The sequence below is a fragment of the Phyllostomus hastatus genome, unplaced genomic scaffold, assembly GCF_019186645.2.
Source record: "Phyllostomus hastatus isolate PE091 unplaced genomic scaffold, TTU_PhHast_1.1 phas_contig_1, whole genome shotgun sequence".
In the NCBI taxonomy this organism is placed as follows: domain Eukaryota; kingdom Metazoa; phylum Chordata; class Mammalia; order Chiroptera; family Phyllostomidae; genus Phyllostomus; species Phyllostomus hastatus.
Genome location: NW_025333498.1, coordinates 1,938 through 20,470, shown reverse-complemented (window position 1 = coordinate 20,470; position 18,533 = coordinate 1,938). Strand labels below are relative to the sequence as shown.

Genomic DNA, 18,533 nt, shown 5'->3' with positions numbered 1-18,533 from the left:
GGTCTTATTTCCAACTCTGTCATCAATCATCTTTGTGATTCTTCTTTGAACCCTGCCCAAATTATCCTCATCCCTCTCATGTAGGCAAGTGATAAATTACACTTCAGGCCTTCCCTAGCCACTCAGTCTAAAGAAGTTTCAGTTACACTCCATTCTCTCAAAGCCCCCTTCTACAGAACTTATCACATTTCCAACTGTAGTTTTTCATTTATGAAATATTTTAAGAATATATTTATTAAGTTCTTATAGTTCAGAAGTTAATGTAACAGGGGCCCATATACCATCACCCAGATTTAACAAATGTAAATATTTTTGCCACATCTGCTTAGCAATTATATATTTATCATGTCCTTGTTGCCTGTTTTTCCTACTAGATTCCCTGTTTAATTTGGGCAGGGCCACATCTAACTATTAGCCTCTTTTCTACCTATCACTTAGCACAGAGCCTGGTACACACAGGCTCTTGGTGTTTGTTCAATGAATAATGCATAAACAGCTTCTGTCCTAGAAGTAAAGAGTGGACACCACTATAGAAAAGTGATCAAACCAAAGGCAATAACTCCATCTTTATTTAAGTTCAAAAACACAGAAAATTCATCTTTATTGAAGAATGAGGGTTCAAAGTTAAATATGTGTTATCTCTGGATATAACACTTTGTAGTGGATTAGCTGAGCAAGAAACAGAGCTTGCCTGCCCTAGAGGCCTCCCGGAGAGCACAGGTATCTGCCTAAAGACGTGGAGATAAAAGAAATGAGCTCTCAAAGTCTCTTCCAGTTTAAAGATGCCAGCTCATCAGCTGAAGGAAGGAAAGAACAAAAGAACAGAAGGAGGAAGGGAGGGAAGGAGACAGGGAGGGCAGCCTATGCAGAGAGAGTCCTAGAGCACCAGAGATGATGTGTGTGTTCTAGGTTAGGTCAGGGGCAATACAGATGATGTCCTGAAAACCTCTGAGTATCAAGTCCACTTGTCTGAAAGAAAGCCAAGCCTACGGCAAAAGTATGAGAAAGGTCCTGTGCAATTGTCAGACGTCTCCACCTCTTTCTACCCATACCCCCTGCCAGCCAGCCAGTATCTTAAAGCAAAACCCTAAACGCCTAGGTTCCTCCTACCAGTTCTCTATGTGCTCTCAAGTACCAAAGGATACACTTGGACCCTCTCCCCATCAAATGTTTAGATCTAAGTTCCATTTCCTTGTGCTCTTATCCTGTCAATGGGTCACAGAGAAGTACTATACTTATTTAAAGGACTGTCCGTCACTGAAAATATTACCACTGTAACCCATTACAGTCAATGCAGAGCTCCAACTCTTAACAAAAAATGTTCTTAGAGCCAAGATTGGGGCAGAATGTTTTGTTATGGAGTCTTCCTTCCCTCCTCGTCCTTGACATGGTTCGCTGTGGGCAGAGTACACTACTGAGGTATACCACTTGGTACCAGAGAAATTGTTTCTAATCCCTGTTGTGAAGAAACATTTTTCTTACTCCACAGATAAAATATGTGAGCGTGATTTCCTAAACAGCCAGTATACGTCTGCATGGAAAAGTGTTACATGCTCTGCCTGTCACTTTGCACACTCACATACTCAGGGGCCACAATTTGACCGTATCCAGTTTTCACTCTTTCTTTTAGTATCTCCTCAAGATAAGAAGGCCCTATCTTCATGGTGAACGGAGCGGCATGTGGATAGGCTTCTCGGTACAACTTCTTTTCTCCACAAAGCCATCACCTTCCCACCTGAACATGAAACTAGTCCTCTGTCAGCCCTGCCACCTGAGCCACTTTTCCAGTTCCGTAGTGATGGTTAACAGAAAGGAAAATCTTTTCCCTTATAGCTCGTGTTTTCAGTGATAAATGAACAAAGCATCACCCAGCACTCCCCCTGAACAAATGCCAAGAGCTGATTCATTCTCTGCATGACATCGGTGGCTTCATCCAACCATAAAGTGAAATATCTGCTGGCATGTACTTGAGAGTAATTGCTCTTTCACACTCTTACTCCACTGATATTATGCAACAGCCAACCGTGTCATCTGACAAAGGAATTCCGTCAATAACTTCTGGTTTCTCTCTAAGGATGTTGTCTTTAACTTTCCAGATGATTTTCCAAGTATCTCTTCAACAATATGACTCATTCTCATTTTTGCTACAAGGATCCTTTAATGAGGCTACTAGAGTTTTAGTCTCTTACCTGCCTATAGCTGTATAATACATTAATTTTGTAAGGGAAAGCTTTATTGTGTGCTTGTCCTGGAAAACTTCAATGGTGTAACAGAGAAGCCACTGTGCATTGTCTGAAAATGACACCAAAACACCCATGGCTTCGTGCCACCATCAGACAAAGTTTTACAACAGGCAACGACTGGGGCTTGGGAGCAGGCGCATGGGAAGCCCTGTAGTAAACAGTTCTGAGATAGACATTGCCATACTTCCATTTGTACTTTCCAATTTCAGGTACTGTTTGGAAATCATCACTCGCACAGATTCCATTGTTTTTATACATAGAGATTCACCTTTCATGTTTGCAGGATATTCAGTTTGTTCACGACATACTGAATGTAGCATTTACATCACTATTCTCATTACCGTATTCACTCTCCAATGAACTGCTTTTGAGCCACTAATCTATTTTTTGTGTGGGAAATGAGGACACAATTAAAGGCCAGAAACAACAAAAATGGTGTTTTTAACAAATAAACAATAAGCAAATGACATAAAAATATACTAACAAAGATAAAGTACACTGTATGTAATGTAAGCTACGGTGGCCAGTGCAGTTTTCATAGCACAAACAAAATATTTAATATTTTGAGTTTTTTTTAAATTGCCTCTTTTTTGTTACTCCTACTTCTTGTTGCTCCAAGAACTTTTTTTTTCTTTTACGATTTTATTTATTTATTTTTAGAGAGGGAAGGGAGGGAGAAAGAGAGAGAGAAACATCAATGTGTGGTTACTGGGGGCCGTGGCCTGCAACCCAGGCATGTGCCCTGACTGGGAATCGAACCTGCCACACTTTGGTTCGCAGCCCGCACTCAATCCACTGAGCTATGCCAGCCAGGGCTATATTTTGAGTTTTAAGAACATAATGGGATTTCCACTAAAATCATAATTACTCTCATATCTCATGGTCGACACGCGCTGTCACTCCTCTAACGCCTTTCTGATCTCATTTCCAAGTGCCCCCTCGCCACTCCACCTCATCATGCTGGTCTTCTTGCCAGTCTTGGAACACGTCCAAACACATTCTCACCTTTGGGCCTTCACACTGGCTGTTCCCTCTGGCACACTCCCCCTCAGGTACCTGCATGGGTAACCTCTCTCACCTCCTTTTGAGTCTCTGTTAAGATCTCTTTCACTATGAAGGCTATTCAACCATATTTATCTTGTTCTACTTTCTCTTCCTTTCAAAGCACTTACCTCCTTCTAGCATGCTATATAATTGACTTATTTGGTTCATCATCTGTCTCCCACTTCCACCTCTCCATTCCCAAGAAAGAAAACTTTAACAAGGGCAGAGATCTTTGTTTTATTCATTGATATAGCCCCTGCACCTAGATCAGAGACTGACTCATGGAAGGTGCTCAATAAGTAGTAGTGGAATGAATGAGTGAATGAATGAAATTTTTAATTGTTTTTCTTTCCAACCACCAAATTGTTTATGGGAATTAAATAGAAAATGGAGAGCTGGTACATACAAAAAGAATTATACCAACAGACCAGTATTAGAACTCCATAGGTAGTCTTGCCATAAGACTAGGTGCCAGAAATAGGTGCCATAAGCTTGGTATACCTAGCTTTGGAACCCCAACCTCCACCAGATCACCCGTACAATCTCAAGCCCCTGTGAGGATTTTCACATGCTGAGCAGGCTCAACAAGTTCTCCTCTGCAAGCCCTCTGCATGAAAAGCTGAGGCTCACACCCAAGACTGGAGTCAGAAGACAGGACAGAAAACAAAGGCTCCTCTATTATCCTTGTGGCCCAGAGAGCTTAGAAACTGGAAGAATGTGGAGTCATTTACAACAATACTTGTGTTCTGAACTCTCAGTAAATATCTAAGAATTGGGCCCAACACCAGATCTTGAAACTTAAGTTCTTGTCTGCTGGTGACATGCACTCATCAGGTCTACAGATAGGTTTGCTGAAGCTGCTCTCCTGAGTCACACAAGTTGTCCCTATTTGTGTCAGCCCTAGGTAAATGGGCCAGTGTTAATTTTTATTGTTCTTGAAGATAATAGTAACATAGGCTTGGAGCCCTGCTAGACACTTAACAACATAAAGATATAATTTTTTTATTTCCTATATGTATAAATAGATGACAAGCAATCAATTACCTTATTATTCTATCTTCCTTGTTATTTTTTCCATATGCATATTCCTTTTACCTTTCTTATCTTTGCATTTAACAATAAAAGATTGAAATAAAGCAAGACTCAAAACGTGAGGTCAGGAGAGGGTGATAAAGTAAATAGTTAAGATTCCTTAACATGTAAGATGACTATACAATTTATCATCCAAAGGGAATGTATCTCATAATTTGATAAGATAGGTTAACAGAAATAAACGGGAACTTCTGTAGGCCAACCAGGAGGTCTGGCCACCCTTCTAGTCCCTCCTTCATATCCCCATACAAAAGGCATCCTGAGTGTAAAGAAGCAGCCTCTGCCTCTGTTAGGTCAACCAAAATTCGAATACAGTCCTTTCTCTTTCACTCCAGCCTGTACTTCCACATTGGAGCTGGAAATTTCCCTCTCCAACACATCATGCAAAACTGGTTCCATTTTTACCCAAGAAAGCAGGCAGTAACACGTTAGAATATGGATCCAGGCCAGGTCCACAGCAAGCCCGAGGCCTGCAGCCTCAGGTTTCTCTTAAAGAAACACTTCACAAGAGAGACAGCAACCTGGTAAGAGGGTACACAAGCACCAGCCACAGATTTAGCAAGTATTTTGAATGTGAGATCCTTTTACGGATGCAGAGCACACTGAAACTGGACAGAGCCCAAAAGCCACCTCTCCTGCAAAACACAACCATCCAGAAGAAAGGCTATAGCATCTGTCCTCAGCTACAGGTAACGACCTTAGTTTCTCTGCCTCTTCCTGAGATCGGTGGTGCAAAAGGCTTTAAAAGAGTAAGAAAATATGTCTTTCTCCCTAGATCACATTGCCCAAGTTAAACAGAGCCAATGCTTACTTACTTTTATTCCATACTTTCAGTTCAGAAGGGTCAAACATTGCTCGTGTTCTTTATTAAATTTAGTCCTGTGATTGGTGAATATTAATTTACTGGAATATTTTCCCTCACATTCGGAAAGGAAAGACCAATTTTGTAATCTAGCTGCAATCTGCAGCACATAAACAATCTACCATGGTGGTAGGAGCAGGAAAGCTCCAGCTGGCTTATCTCAAATGTTCCAAATGACTTTGATTTCTTCACAGACTCCACAGTCATTCATAAAGATTCATTGCCAAAGGCTGCTCAGTGCTCTCCTGGAGGCAATAGAAGGGGGGAGGGGAGAATGCTGGGAGTTAGGGAACCACCTGTCATGGAGATGGTGGAAGAAACTCCTTTTGAATTAATGCAGTTGCATTAAAGTCCGTTCAGCTGGGAGAAACTATGAGTCCAAGGAGGCATTTATTGAAATGAACAAGAGCTATGAAAGTTATGACTGTTTTCCCCCCATAAGTGGTACAATAATATTACATTCAAAGACATTTTTGTTAATGTAACCATTTAAACTGCTTCACATAATCACAAAGAAATAATCAAAACAAATAGGTTAATTGTGACTTTTTAAATGTACAAAGAAAGAAGAAATTAACTAGTTGGGCTGCTGGATGGTTAAGATTATAATGTTTCCTTTAACAGATTAAAATTATGTTTTCCCCACCCTCTACCCCATCCTACTCCACCTTCCATCAGTGAAGTGGATAATTTCTGAAGAATACAATGACCCTTTATTCTGGGCTTCTCTTGTCTGCTAGGGATGCCATCTGTCTCCCACACTATATAAACAATCCCTGCAGGAATCTTCTGATGACCAAACAGATTAGCAGCCTCCAGATTTTCACACTATTAATAATACCCCCATCCAAATTAGGCCTCTTGCTTCAATAACTCCAAAGGTAAGCCTAATAACCGATCCTCCTTTGTTTATACGTAACGTGTCATTTTAAAGATAACCTCTCAGAATACAAAGCCTTCTATGGGGCGGCGGGGGAGGGAGGGGGAGGGAGTTCTCTCTAGGCAACGAAGAAATGAGCTCTTGAGGGAATAAGAGAAATAGTAAAAAGAAAATCATTCTTGTAAGATTTTGTAACAAAAACACATGGAATTTCACCAGGTCTACAGGAGGACTCTACCTATTGTGTTAAAATCTTTCCCTGAATGACCAAGTATAGAAAACTACTCAAGAAAAGACCAGCTTCACACTTTGGCAAAAGTATAAGTACAACGAGCATTACAAGTTTGCTTGACTCTAGGACTGTGAAAGGAGAAACACACCCGAAAACCTAAAGACTCCCGGGAGGTTTGCCTACCGTCCACCTCGATCTCGGACGGTCCCTGATGCTTGCCGTCTCCAAGTTTAAGATCTATTGATCCCTTGTAACTCTGTGAGTTCTCTGCATTGCCTCTAAAGGCATTCAACTCAAAAGGAAATAAACATGCCTGTAAAAATGCCCCTAAAGCTAATAATAATTACCAAGGAAAAACCACTTGAGCACGGCTAACAGAGGAAAAGATACGGCACGGAAGAGCCAGCCCTCTGCAGTTGCACCTCCTCGTAGACGTCTACGTCTAAATCTGCAGCCCCAGTTTCCTCCAGGCCCCAAGCCCCAGCGGAGGATGTTCACAACACATCCCAAGTCAAAAAGAAAATGAAGCCTCCGCTCCCTCAAGTGATGCTCAAATGACCCAAAAGTCTCCGCTCCCCGGGATAACCAAACCGTGAGACCCGTCCCAGTGTCTCTCGCCCGCGTTTTAGGGCAGCGGAAGTCAAAATGTCAAATGAATGACCGCGTTGGAGCGCAAGGAAGGAAAACAAAGCCACCTCCCCAGGTCCAGTACCTGCGGCGCAAGGGCCAGGCGCCGGCCGTGCACTCACCCGGGGCTCTGCAGACAGGGACGGGGCCGCGGGGCGGGAGGGCGCCCCCACTGTGGACCGGACCCGCAGCCCCTGTGCCCTCCAGCCGGTCCACTCGCACCGCGGGGAAAGCTGGCGGCCAGGGGTGCCGCTGCGCGTCGCCTGCAGCTCCCGGCTGCGGCGGCCGTTACAAAGGGCCAAGGGACGGTGCGCTGCGGTCCCGACCCGCAACCCGAAGGCGCGAGGAGAGACACAGCGCAAAAGCCCAGCGCGACCGGCGCGCCCCTCAGCGGCTCTTCCCGCCGCCCTCCGCAGCGGGCAGGGTCTGCATTCGCCTTTGTGCTGGCATCTTCCTTCGCTCCCCACGACACCCGCGCTCTTCGGGCTGCTCCGCGCCGCCGCCCACCCCCGGGTTACGCCGCGCCCCCCTCGCGATCCGCCGATTCTGTCGACTCAGCAGCGGCGGCGGCGGGGACGCGCGAAGCCACGTCTCCCGCCAGCTCTCGGGAGAGCGTTGGGGACTGGGGGCCCCGGCGCCGCCAGGTTCACCACGGAGCTCGGCGGCCCAACGCGGCGCGTCCCCGAGCGGCCCCGCAGCGCCCGGCTCGCCGCCGCGGGCTCTCCAAGCGTCTCCCACGAGCAGCGCGCCGCCGGCCTGCGTCTCCCTCTCTTGCCGCTCCCTGCCCGTTCGCCCGGCCTCCCTGCCGGCTGGCCCGGCCTCCCTCCCGCCGACACCTTCCTCCAGCCCTGCGGGCGAGACGCCCGCCCCAACCCCTGCGCCTCCACCCTTGGAGGGCGAAGGGTCCGGTCCGCTCACCTCCGGCGGCGCTGGCGCCCCTCCGGCTAGACGCCTCGGCTGCATCGGCCAGCACCTCCCAGCGGGTCGCTGGGCTGGGGGCCTCCTGCACGTCAGGGATGAGGAAAGGGTGGCGGGGAGAGGACGGGAGAGACAGCCAGACCTTGGCCAGCAGGACCTTCCTGAAGAAGGTGAGGGAGAGCGGGGCGGGGCGGAGGACGGATCCTGAGGCTGCAGAGGATCCGGAGCTGCTCTTCTGCGATGCCGAAGGACCGAAGGATTCTGAAAGGCGCCGGTGGAGGAGGAAGGAGAACCTCCGAGGTCGAGCACCCAGCGCTCTTCCTAAATGGACCGAAGAGCTGAATGCAGGGGTGTCATGCCTCGACTTCCCCAACTACAAGGACAAGACGGTAATACTCCTGTCACCTACACGGGGTGTGGTCACGATTAAAAATGGATTATTGAAAGCGCTTTTAACTACTTTGCCTAAAGAGGGCACTAAAATTCAAAATGTTACTATTTTAATACTTTAAGGTCCCTATTTACTTCTTCTGTAGCATCTTCATTGACTCAGTCCAACATAAGGGAGAGTGGAAAAACGCTGAAATGTAAGAATATTGCCCCCTACGCATCGTATCAATCCAGATATGGGAAATATATACTAAGTTTTACAGTTTAACAGCTATAGCTATATGGAGGAAGCCCAAAAACATTAAAAAACACACACACAAAATAGTGCATATCCGTAATTTGGAGATTTTTTTTAAATGTGCTCTCAGTCTTCATCTCCTCCCCCCTTCTCTGGTAACAGGGATGCATTTCCCAAACTACCCTTTCTCTCGCCGCCGACGTGTTTGTGGTTCCAGGATACTGACAACCTCCCACGCTCACACCTAAGAAGTGGCCAGTCACAGTATTTCAGACCACATTGATTGGTTCTGAGATGGGAATATTGGTCCAGGAATTCAGTCAGGAGCTTTGCTGAATCAGTCCAGAAAAAGAAGCCCTTTAAACTAAGATAATTAATTTGAAAGGATGTGAGCCAGTGATAGCAATTCCCACCAATGCATGCGAATGAAGCCAACTTCAAGGGAAGGAAAGCTGAGGGAGAGAGGATGATGTCTTTTGACTGTTAGGAGGGAAATATGACGGAATTGACCTCTGCCCCTGAAGCCAATTAATGCCCCTCTTTATCTACTCAGGTCAGTTGAGCTTTGTTCTGTCAGGTATAACAAAAAGACCTGACTCATTCATTCTCCTGAAATTATCCATCCCAGGTATCATTGGTAAGCCACGCCAATGAACTGATGAACCCCACACACCCACCACAGAAAAGTCCTGTACAAACATGATGTTCTCTTTCTACAATTTGCTGTAAGCCCAGCAACGCCCCCCACCCTGCCTGCAGCCCTTCACCTTCTGTATTAAGTAACCACTGCATTACAATCGAGCCTTAAACAAACAAAAAAACTTAAAAATAAATAGGGTTAAAATGGATCAATATTGCTGCCTTTGTTTCAAAAAACTTTTTTAACCTTAAAAGCAGTTTCATCTGTCTTAAAAACTATATATATATATTTTATATATTATGTATATATAATATATATATTATATATATACATTGATACATTGAAACTGACCAACATTGGAGAGTGATTACTTAGATTGCATCAAACTACTTCTGTCAATGTAGAGGACTCCCAGTACTAAAGACAGACACGAGAACCACTTGAATTGTTTCTTCCATGATCTTTCCACTAACTGCTTATCATATGATAGAGGGTCCTGAGCCTTCACCACCCTGGGCTACCGCCTATCTACAAATGTGCTCAAGTTTGCAAACATTCCTCCTAAAGCATCATGTCCAAACCACAGCTTCCAAGACACTTAAACTTCAAGTCCCTTCGACACCACAGGAGTGGTCCTAGAAAGGTGTCCACATGCTCTTATATTCTGTAAAGATTTCAAAAGTCAAATATTTTCATCTCAATAAACAGCTGTCTCTTTTCACTTTAACTTTCCTTATGTCATAATTTTCCTTGTATATGGAAGCATTACAGCAGTTACAAACATCTTGGGGACCTGGCTAAGGAGGTCTTGAGTTAGTAAACTGGAATAAATTTATATGGTTCACGGACATTATGGTTCACGGTAACAGTGACATGACTCTACCGGCTACTTGAAGGCCCACTGTCAACTGGGCTACTTTGTGTTGTGACACTGTATCAGCAAATGAATGCATATATTCAAGACCCAGCACAGAAGTATGTAGGGAATGAGGTAGATGATGTTTGAAATGTAAGAATGCAGAACTGGAAAATCCTCCCACATGTTATTCTTTATGTGTGAAAGAAATTTGGTAGAAGTTTTCTCAAATTTGACAACAGTCTTAAAAATGTATGTGATTCTCCCAATATTGAATTGTGGACTACAAAGAATCTCTTCTAAACTATCAATAACAAAAATAAATTTCAATTAACTCTATTAGTAGAAAGACTGAAATATCTATTAATGCTATAGAACAATACGCAACAAAATGATTTTCATATGAAGAAGAAATCAAAACACTATGAAGCCAAAATACAGGGTGGGCCAAAAGTAGGTTTACAGTTGTATGTGAAAGTTTATTTTTGTATTATTATTTACTAATTACTATATTATTTTCCATATGAACAACTGTAAAACTGCTTTTGCTCCACCCTATATATAGGAAAACTATTATAAAGCTATATTAGTAAATTAAATAATTACTAAATTATTAATGAAATTTTTAAAATCATGGTATTTGATGATGTCTGATACTTGAGTTTTTATTTGTAATTTGTGATTATTTTAAAATTTTAAATAAAAAATTGTTTTGTACCTCCTTTGTATTTGTGTATTCTTTTCTGAAAGAAAGCTCTGAAAAAAAAAGATCAGATTTGTGGTTACCAGAAGTGGGGAGTGAGGGCTGTCCGTGGTGGAGTTGGAGGACAGTGGTCAAAAGGTACAAACCCCAAGTTATAACACAAGTAAGTACTAGGGATGACAGTAGTTAAACTGCTATAAAATATATATGAAAGCTGTTGAGGGTAGATCCTAAGAGTTCTCATCATAAAAAGAAATGTTTTTTCTTTTCTTTTTATTGTACCTACATGAGATGACCGCTGTTAACTAAAACTATTATGGTAATTGTTTCACAATATATGTAAATTAAACCATACTGTTCTACATCTTTACATTTATACAGTGAGGTATGCCAATTATTGCTCAATAAAACTGAAACAAAAATATCTAATGGTGCATGAGTCAGGGTAGGATCTAGAGCCCAGGAAGCTGAGATTTAAGAACATGAGAGAGAGAGAAAAGAAGAGAAAAGAAAAGAAAGAAGGAAGCTCAGACTAGTGAAATCTTCAGATGCCCCAATATGTGGATCTATCCCCTACTGTACTATTTCGGTGTCCATCACTGTAAATTGATTTCATAGGAGGCACATGCCTTGCCCTTTTGAAACTTAAGTTGCTAAGGCACTGCACCTGATCACAATAGAGATGACTATACACTCCTGAAGTTCTTGAATTTAGAACTAGAAAAAAATGACTAGATTGTCCACCTTAGGGAGAAAATTAAGCATTTTTTTAAATACAAGAATGTATTTGTCTTCCATTTTTGCATAACAAATTACCACAAATTTAGTGGCTTAAAACAACAACACATTCTCTTACAGTGTCTATGGGTCAAAAATATGTCTACAACTGCACTGGGGCTTTTGTTCAGGGTCTCACAAGGTTGCAGTCAAGTTGTCTACTGACTGTCATTTACATCTGAAGGCCTGGCTGGGGGAAATCAGCTCGCAGTTGTTGGCAGAATGCATTTCCTTACCACTCTAGAACTAATGTTTGTTCTTGTTTTTTCAAAGCTAGCAGAATAATCTATATTTCCAGTCTTCTAAGACAACCTTTACAACATTAGAATAGGCAATGATTTTTTACATATGACACCAAAGACACCACTAACAAAAAAAAATAGACAAATTTGACTTCATGAAGTTAAAAAGTTTTGCGTTTAAAAAACCCTATTAAAAAAAAGTAAATAAGGCAACCTGCAGTATGGGATAAAATATTTACAAATCGTAAATTTGATAAGGGATCAATATCCAGAATACACAGAGAACTCCTAAAGGTCAATTAAAAAATTAATTCAAAAATGGGTAAAGGACTTGAATAAATATTTCTCCAAGATATTTGAATAGCCAATAAGCACATGAAAAGATGTTCAACATCACTAATCATCAGGAAAAGGCAAATCAAAATTATAATGAGATACAACATCACACCCATTAGGATGGCTACATTTAAAAAAAATGCAATTGTTGGTGCAGAGATTACAACACTTGTGCACTGTTGGTGGGAATGCAAAAATGGTATAGCCACTGTGGAAAACAGTATGGTGGTTCAATAAAATTAAACATAGAATTACCATATGATCCAGCAATTCCACTTCTGGGTATATAACAAAAGGAATTGAAAGTAGGGTATCAAAGAAAGTAGGGTGTCAAAGAAACATTTATAAACCTAACTTTATAGCAGCATTGTTCACAGTAACTAAAATATAGAAGCAACCCATGTGTCCGCTGACAGATGAATAAATAAACAAAATATGGTCTATATATACCATGGAATATTAATTATCCTTGAAAGGGAAGGAAATTCTGCAATATGCAACATGGTTGAAGCTTGAGGACATTACACTAAGTGAAATAAGCCAGTCACACACAAAAAATAGATAAATACTGTATAGTTACATTTATTTGAAATGCTTAGAATAGTTAAAATCATAAAGACAGAAAATATAATGATGGTGGCCAGGGCCTAGGCAGAGGGTAAAATGGGGAGTTATTGTTTTAGTTTTACAAGATGAAAGAGTTACAAGGATCAGTGATAGTAATGGTTGCATAACAATGTGAATATATTTAATACCACATAACTGTACGCTTGCAGTGGTTAAGAAAGTAAATTTTATGTATATTTTTCTGCAATAATAATGAATAAGTAAAATAAATTGAAACAACAGTCCCTGGCCGCTTGGGGCCAAAGCCTGGGAGGATACTTATTCTGAGACACGTCTGTGGGCCTCTCCTATCTCCGCCTGCCTTCCCCCATGACCTGCTGAAATGGGAACAGATGTCCTTTCAAGTCCCCTTCCTGTCTCCTTGGGACTTCCTTTGGCTCGAAGCAAAGCCTTTGATGTGCCCAGTGCCTTTATAACATGGGCTCTTCCCAAATGTATCCTCACTGCTAAGCCTCAATGAGGCCAGAATGGGGAAAAAGAAGTTGGCTTATTGATGAGGGAAGCTAGATCAGAAGGCAAATTTGAAATATTACAGTTGTATTATTAGCAAAAGATATTTAACTTCTAAAATAACTTCAACATAGACTATCTCATTTGAGAAATAAATTCCGTATTATCCTAACTTAATGTGCAGGAAACTGAAGCACAGAAAGACTAAATCATTTGCCAGGACTAACATCAGGCCTCTGACTCCTCATTTAGTATTGCTTCCACCATGGAGTATTGTCTCCTTGGTTAAAATAAGGTAGCTTTTAAGTTACTTTTTAAAGTTTTTCTTCAGATACCTAAAATTAATCTCACCCTCATTCAAATCACTCACTAGCTTATATCGCTTTTGCATTTGTTTCAATAGTTTCCTTGTTAGTTTCTTACTCTCTTACTGTTTTCATATTTTCAGCACCTTTCATAATATTCCCTATAGCATTTTCAATAATATTCATATGGGAAGAGCCCCAAATTGCTTGTGGAATGAATCTGTATCTTCACACTATCTTGACAGAAGCCAAAATATATAATGTTGAGTGAAAGAAGACATACAAAAGAGCACGTATAGATATTTCCAGTTATTTAGGAACAAAACAAGGAAATCTAATCTATTCCATTTGGAAGTCAAGACAGTGGTTACCTTGGGGTGGGGATGGGGGAGAATATGACTGGAAGAGAGCCACGAGGGGGGAATTCTGAGAAACTGGTATTCTTTTCATTAATCCAGGTGCTAGTTACACAAGTGGATTAGTCTGTTAAAATTTATCAAGCTATGCATTTATAGTAAGAGTGTACTTTTTTGTATTTGGATTATACTTCAATTAAAACATTTCTTAAATTATCAGTACCACTTCTAGAACTATAGCTTTCCCTCTTTTGGCAAATACTGCAGATCCAATTGTCACAGGTGTGCACAGGTGTGCACAGGTAACCAGGTTCTTAGTGATCGAGGACAAAGAATTGAACCGAACACACAAAGTTTATAGCATAAAGAAAGAGGGGAGGTTTATTAAGTGATAGTACACACCACAGGACACGGGAGTGAGCCAGCTCTGAGCAGAGGAAAAAAAAAGGGCACGTGGGCTGGGGGGATTCTATTCTTATAGAGGCAGAAGCCCCCCTGCTAGTCTTTGGCGGGCTTTTTCCTGCGCAGGTACAAGGAGTTGGATTTCAAAGCTACTGCGCATGCGTGGTTTCCCATGACTTTCTTGATTGGCTACTGGAGAAGGGAGTCCCACAATGTTATTTCATTATAATGATATTATAATGAATCAGGGGTAGCACGCAGGCGCATTCTATGATTCAGAGTTGTCCCAGAAAACAGGAACAACCCGTCTTAGGGGGGTCTTTGTCATGTATAGGTGTTTTCTACCTCAGCCCTGCGGGGCCTCAGGGAGCTTCCTTCCTGACTACCTCCTGCCTCAACTTCCCCCCTGAGAGACATGGTTCTCAAAAAATCTTTTTGGGGTTGTTGAAGGATGAAGATCCGTCTTCCATAGCTGCTTCAGGCTTAGATTGGACAGTAGACCCTGCCTATTGAGAACCACGGAACTCTCGCCCTATTCTATCTAGGGGTTGAAGAGGAATTCCTGAGGCCACCGCAGATGCTGTATGTTGGTCAGCTTCAACATCGTTTCTCAGGGATTGGTTGGAAACCTTGGAGCGTCATCAGTTTGACGTGGAACTGCTTAAGTCTAGAAGAAACAAATTTAACAAGTAGATTAAATAAGCAAGGTCCTAAAAGTAGTAAAACCAGCAGTGTTATTAAGGGCCCTAAGAAGGGTAATAACCATGTTAAGCCAGGGAACCAGGAGGTCAGGGCTTCCTTAATCCCTTGGCCCTGTTGATTATACTTATGTAGCCATTCTGCCTGTTCATAAATTTTCTTTATGTTAGTTTCGATCATTCCAGAGTTATTTACATAGGTGCAGCAGGTTTTATTGATAACAGCACATACCCCTCCTTGTTCTGCTAGAAGATAGTCAAGGGCAAGGCGGTTATCCATGACTACATTTGCCAATGAGTCTACTGATCTTGAGAGTCCAGCTAGAGTACCAGCAGTATCTTTGGAGATTTCTTCTATAATCTTAGTGAGTTCCCTTAGAGTGGCCTCATGATAGGCGAAGCCTCCCCAGGGGGGGCTGCAGCGGCTATAGTGGCAGCAGCTCCAGCCACTACTAGACCAAAAGCTCGCTTTTTTTTCTGCTGAGAGATGGACTCCCAGGACCCATAGTTATATTTATAATGGTAAGGTCTTGGGGTGCCAAGGTCCCTAAGGTACAGTCACCCCCATGTTTAGAGTTGCTGAGATGAGTATAAGCAATAGCTTCTTGAAGTTCTGAATGATCCGTTAGCCAGTTATTGGGAGTCCCACATAGCCAGACGAGCCCCGGGGGTGCTGCAATAACTGTGGCATTAGTGGAGTTATATTTGTTAAGGAGGGCATATGGCAAGGGGGGAAAGGCAGTCCTTAAAAGGGCCTAAGTTATTTCCTTGATCTTTCCCCCCTGCAGGAGGTGGTAGAAATTTTGCTAATACTCCTTGAAGAGATTGGTTTAATTTCCAAGTAACACATTTAGAAGTATCGTTTGTATCTGCATTGTGAGTTTTGTCAAAGCAACAATGGGTACTATTAGGAATACAGTTAGAATCATAATTCGGGTAGCATACTATATGTGACCAATTTAAAGGTTTGAAAATTTCTTCCTCAGAAAGATTCTCTAGAAAGCTGGAACTTGAAAGAGAAGCCAGGGCTTTAAATGGGTCAATGGCCCTTGTATGAGTATTATTATAACATGGGGTACATCCCATCGTACTGTTGCACTTAAGAGAGGTGCTGGAGTAGTTAAATGGCTTTAATTCTAGTGGGGTCATACGGAAACACAAAGGAGGATTTCTCTCCCATGTGACTCTTAAAGAAAAAGGGGAACGCGTGTAATTGGCAGAGGAATTCAAAGCACTGATTAAAGATTCATTAGCTATTGGGTAGGCTTTTATATGAGTATTATATCTGGAAGGAGTTTCCGGGTTAGGATGACATATCCAACATTGGGCCAGGTTTTCTCCTGCTGCTAAGGTTCGAGAAGCATTCACTAGAAAATTTTTCATCCCATTCCGTTATACAGGGTGCAGGCGAGTAGAGAATGGTTAATAGAAACAACAAAGACATTTTCATTTTAACTGGATTTTAACCGGTAATGCAGTCTTTGCTCTTCCAGGAATCCCTGACTCCCAAACTAGTGGGTTTACTGCATCCAGAACTGAACTTGGGATTTCTTCCTGATTTTCGAACACTACTGATTATCATCACCTTACTTAACTCAAATGGCACTTCAGGGAACAACAAGATGGTTCCCATCTGAGCTAAAAGGTCCCGGCCTAACAGAGGAATAGGGCACTGAGGAACAATTAAAAAGGAGTGTTTGAATATTCGACTCTCAAATTGGCAAGTGATAGGGAATGTATAAAAAATATGCCTTAGGATTTCCTTTCGACCCCCCATTACCTTAACTGATTTGGAGGAAAGAGGTCCAGAGTAAGAGTTAAGGACAGAGTAAGTGGCCCCTGTATCAACAAGAAAGTCGATTTTCTTACCTGCCACATCTAGAGTTACCCAGGGGCTCCTCGGTAGAGATGGGAATATGAGTATTCCCTGGGGCCGACCTGTTCCCCGGGCACCTTCAGTCCTCAAGAGTAGCCATGGCCTTGGGAGATGACCCCTTTCCACTATGGGAACGGGGGGCAGTCTACCTTCCAGTGCCAGGGATCAGAACTGAAGTTCTTGCATAGAGGACAGGGCCTCGGAGGTGGCTGAGTGCAGTTCTTTGACCAGTGTCCAGGGCGTTTGCACTTATAACAGGTCTGATCCTTTTGCCCCTGATTCCTTTGAGGCCTCCCGAGCTCCCCTGATGGGGCTGGTTTCCGCCAATGGCACTACTAAAGGCTAGTGCAAGGAGCTCTGCTTGCCTCTCCCTTTCCTTCTTTCCCTGTTTTCTTTCCTCCAAATCCCTATTGTTAAAGACTGAAAAGGCTGTATCCATGAGCTGATCTAAGGGGGTCTGCGGGCCCATTTGTAATTTCTGAAGCTTCCTGCGAATATCAGGGGCAGATTGAATTATAAAATGCTGCCCTATCAAGATTTCGACCCTCCGGGGGATGAAGGGTCCAAGTTTGTATATTTTTGGAAGGCTTCTACTAGTCTGTTTCTGAAGAGAGCTGGGTTTTCTTCCTTGCCCTGAAAGATTTCCCTAACCTTTTCATAATTCACAGGTTTCTTGATGCAGTTTCTCATTCCTGCCAGTAAGCAATCTATCATTGCATCCCTACTCCGGATCCCTGCCTGAGTATTGTATTCCCAGTTAGGTTCCTGGTCCGGGACAGCTTGGGCAGCTGGCTGGTTAGTGCCAGGGTTCTGGGTATGCAGCTGATCTGCATACTTACGAGCCTCCTCCCAGATCCGCTGTTTCTCGTCTGGGGAACAGCAGGTGGTCAGAATTATGTACAAATCCCTCCACGACATACTAAATGCTAGAGTAAGAGTCTGGAAATTACTAGTGAAACGTGAAGGGTCCTCTGAAAAACTCCCTAGCCTGTCTTTACATTGTTGTAAATCAGTTATAGAGAATGGCACTTGTACCCTTATAGCACCTTCAGGGCCTGCTACCTCCCTCAAGGGTAGGAGTGCAGAGGTGGTAGGGGAGATAAGAAGCGCCACTTCTAGTATGTCCTGCAGGGCTGGGTTTTTCCTCAGCTGGTGGCTTTAGGTTATCCATAGCATAAGGTGGTGGAGAGGTCGCTTCCTCTAAGGTAGGGGCAGAGACTTCAGAACTCTGGGGGTTCCCTTAATCTCCCTTGAGAGACAGGTGGGGGAGCTAAGGAGGGTATCTTCTAATTGATCAACACTTGGGCCTGTAGGTTTTGTCAGGGGTGGGGCTGGAGCAAAATGAGGGATCTCGGTACAGAGCCATAAACGCCTGCACGTAAGGAACTTCAGACCATTTGCCTTCCCTCCGGCAGAATAGATCTAGCTGTAGGATAGTATTATAATTTGTGCTCCCATTCTCAGGCCATATCTCTCCACCCCCCTAATTTATACTGGGGGCCAAACAGTGTTACAAAAGAAAACTAATCTCTTCTTTTTTTAAGTTTTTGGGGTCAAATTTATCCCAGTTGCTAAGAATGCAACCCAATGGTGATTTGGAAGGGATGGAAGATGTAGTTCCCATCTCGACTGCGGTGATCCTAAGAGAGAAGAAACACAAAGATACTCCTTTGCAGACTAGAGGCGTCCCTCTCTTTGCTGCCCTTAGGAGATTCCTAGTGGGCCATGGGCGTCCCCTG

The 18,533-nt window shown here is 42.8% G+C and overlaps 1 protein-coding gene across 2 annotated transcripts in view; it reads right to left on the bottom strand.

Moving 5' to 3' along the window:
* Positions 1 to 8,291, bottom strand: part of HECW2 (HECT, C2 and WW domain containing E3 ubiquitin protein ligase 2) — a 348,558-nt gene extending 340,267 nt beyond the window's left edge. Inside the window, exon 1 of one of the 2 annotated variants that reach the window (XM_045844433.1) lies at positions 7,899 to 8,291. The gene's annotated coding sequence lies outside the window, so the exon portion shown is untranslated. Of the gene's footprint in view, positions 1 to 7,102; positions 7,211 to 7,898 lie in introns of those variants that run through there. The other variant, XM_045844343.1, reaches the window with a different exon arrangement.
* Positions 8,292 to 18,533: the final 10,242 nt, after the last annotated feature.